Raw genomic sequence first — 3,475 nt, 5'->3', positions numbered from 1 at the left:
TGAGATCCGGAAAGTCTAAACCTTGTATGTGGTATTCCGAGTAGGATCTGGGAAGGGATGACTGTGACGAGCTTCAAACTCGCAAATGTTGGGTGCAGTGACAGTGTGCAAAAGGATACAGAGATCCTATTCCGATGCTAGTGAGAACCGACAGATGAATAGCCGTGCGGTAGCTGTCCCTAGTATTTTTCATCCGAGACGGAAAATCTGGCAGTTGATTAGCCGTGCAGAAACCGTACCTGGTATTTTTCATCCGAGAGGATCATACAGCTTTCCATGGAAGGGAGCACGCATGACTGGATGAAGAGAGTAGGAAAGCAGAGGTTCAGAAGTAACAAAGCATCTCCAAATGCTTATCTGAAATTCCCACCAATGAATTACATAAGTATCTTTATTTTAATTTATGTTTTATTTATCTTTTAATTATCAAAACCTCATAACCATTTGAATCTGCCTGACTAAGATTTACAGGATGACCATAGCTTGCTTCAAGCTGACAATCTCCGTGGGATCGACCCTTACTCACGTAAGGTATTACTTGGATGACCCAGTGCACTTGCTGGTTAGTTGTGCAGAGTTGTGAAAAGTGTGATCACAATTCCGTGCACCAAAGCGCAAAAGAATGGAAGCACGAGTAGCGAGCAGATCTGGGATAGAAGCATCGTTTAGAATGGGTAATGGGAGCTTATCCTCTTGTAAAAACATGAAAACCTAGCCAAAAAGGAAAAATAAATGAAATTCCAAATAAATAAAGAAAAGGAGAAGGAGAAGACCTTGCAATGGGCAGTGATGGAGGTTGGAGGTAATGCTCGCAAGATGCTCATGCATAATGTAGAGGAGACAACGAGCAGATCTGGCAGAGCAGAGGAAGCAGAGGAAAAAGGCATAAAGAGAACGACATTGGGAGATTGCGACACTACAGTAAAGACGATGATGGAATTTGGAGAGAGAGAACTTTGGTAATTGTTAGAGTAAACACAAAATGAGAGTGAGATTTAGGAAAATAAATGGGTGAAGCTACGAAAAAAATAAAATGTATTGCAGCTTTTCCCAAAATCGCTGCATAAACCGCCATAAATTGGTAGATAGCGGCTGATTAAAAAACTGCTTCTAAAAAGGCGCCCCCATCTGCCGATGTTTTTGTAGTCTTCCTAAGATTATGAAATCATTCTCATCTTCTTTTATGTCAAGGATCACAAAGTTTGCAGAGAAGATCATTTTCCCCATTTTGATCAATAGGTTTTCTACCACTCCATGGGAAACTTTTATTGATTTGTTAGCTAGCTGGATGGATATTCTTGTAGCCTTTACTTCTTCAATTTGCAACCTCTTCATCATAGATTGTGGCATCAAATTGATGCTTGCTCCTAGATCACAAAGTGCTTTTCCAATGGTGACTTCTCCAATGGTGCATGGAATATGGAAGCTCCCTGGATCTTTCAACTTTTCGGGCAATTTCCTTTGAATGATAGCATTGAATTCTTTATTGGGAATCAATGTCTTGTCTTCCTTTAGGCTATGTTTGTTTGAAGGAAAAATGAAAGGAAAGAAAAGGGAGGAAGGAAAATGGGAAGGAAAATGATTATTTTTCATTGTTTGGTTGAGGAGAGAAATGGGAGAGGAAGGAAAAGGGATGAAAAAATTGGTAGGACCCACCAATTTTTTTCTTTCTAACATTGGAAAGAAAATGAAGAGAAAACTAATTCTCTCTCTCTTCTAATATTACCCCTTTATTTTTTTCAATATATTTTATAATATAATGGTAAAATTATTTTTTTATAACATTTCTTTCCTTCTTATTTTTCTTCCATCCAAACACATCTGAGGAAAATAAAAATCCACTCAATTTCTTTTCTTTCCTTTCTTTCCTTTCTATTTCCTTTCTCTCTATTTCTTTCCTTCCAACCAAACATAGCCTTAGAGTCCTCTTCTTAGTTAGCAATTTCTTCATGAACTTTGCATAGATGGGCATTTGCTCCAAGGCTTCTACAAATACGATGTTGATTTGTAGTTTCTTGAACACTTTAAAAAATTTGGATAATTGTTGTTGTTGACTCTCCTTTTGCAACCTTTGTGGGAATGGAATCCTGGGTGTATAGACATTCTCCTTTGCATTTTTTGGCACTTGGGATGGTGGTGCATGAATGTCTTCTTTCTGCTTTTTATTATCCTCTGAGGGTTTTTCACCTTCTTTGCTCATTATGTGTTCTTTTCCCACCATATTTCCGCTTCTTAGATTGATGGCCTTACATTCTTCTTTAGGATTAGACACTGTGTCGCATAGGAAGAAGTTCGTGGGTTTTTTTACTGATTGCTTAGTGTTTGACCCACTTGCACCTCCAAGGTCCAGATGGAAGCTTCTTGATTCTTGAAGTTTGCTCTTCTCTCATGCATGAAGCTTTCGGTTTGTTGAACAAATGTGGAGGTTGACTGATACAGTTTTTTATGGAAATCTCAAGGGGGGAAGGCTTTTAAAGATTTTGTGGCTGCACTAGAGGTGTTGATTATTGGTATGAGGTATTAAAATTTTTATGTCCTTGATTTTCACCCAAAATTAAGGTGGTTCCCCCATCCGAAATTGTATGTGTTTGAGAATGGATCATTTTGTGGATTTTTTGAAGAATTTTCCATATAGTTTACATGCTAAATGGAGGGTGGATTGCCCTTGAATAGGTCACAATCTTCATCCTTATGAGCTTCTCCACACAAATCATATGTTGCGACTTGTGTTCTTATGGTTGAGACTTGCATGTGCCCCACTTGTTTAGTGATTGAGTTAATTTGTTAGGACATGGCGTTGTTTTGTTCCAGAAATATATCTAGTGTATCCATTATTTCTATCAACACTAGAGCTTCTTCACGTGTCTTCCTATTCAAGGATCCTCCTACTGACGAGTCAATTATGGTTCTGGAAGCATGGGATATTCCATCATAAAAGGTCTAAAGTTATAACCACTCAGGGAATACATGATGAGGGTATTTTCTCAACATCTCTTTATATCTTTCTCAGGATTCATAAAGTGATTCTCTATCCTTTTAGATAAAAGTATGAATGTCATTCCTCAACCGTACGAACTTTAGTGGTGAAAAGTATTTGGTTAGAAATATTTTAACCAAATCGCCCCATGTTGCTATATTGTCTAAGGATTGAGCTTGTAGCCATTGTTTGGCTCTATCTCTCAGAGAGAATGGAAACAATCACAATCTTATGGCTTCTAGAGAAACTCCATTACTCTTAACTGTATCACATATCTGTAGAAAGCTGGCTATGTGCACGTTTGGATCTTCTTAAGGATTACCATTGAATTGATCTTGTTGTGCCAATTGGATGAGTGAAAGCTTGAACTCAAAATTGTTGGCTTGGATGATAGGTCTCATTATGCTGCTACCACAACTATCAGTGGTGGGTGTGGCAAAATTTTCAAGGATCCTTCTTGCATTATTTAGTTCTTCTGCTATTCTCTCTTCTTCTTCT

Source organism: Arachis ipaensis, chromosome B01, assembly GCF_000816755.2.
Source record: "Arachis ipaensis cultivar K30076 chromosome B01, Araip1.1, whole genome shotgun sequence".
NCBI lineage: Eukaryota > Viridiplantae > Streptophyta > Magnoliopsida > Fabales > Fabaceae > Arachis > Arachis ipaensis.
Note: the sequence above shows the minus strand (reverse complement) of the source record.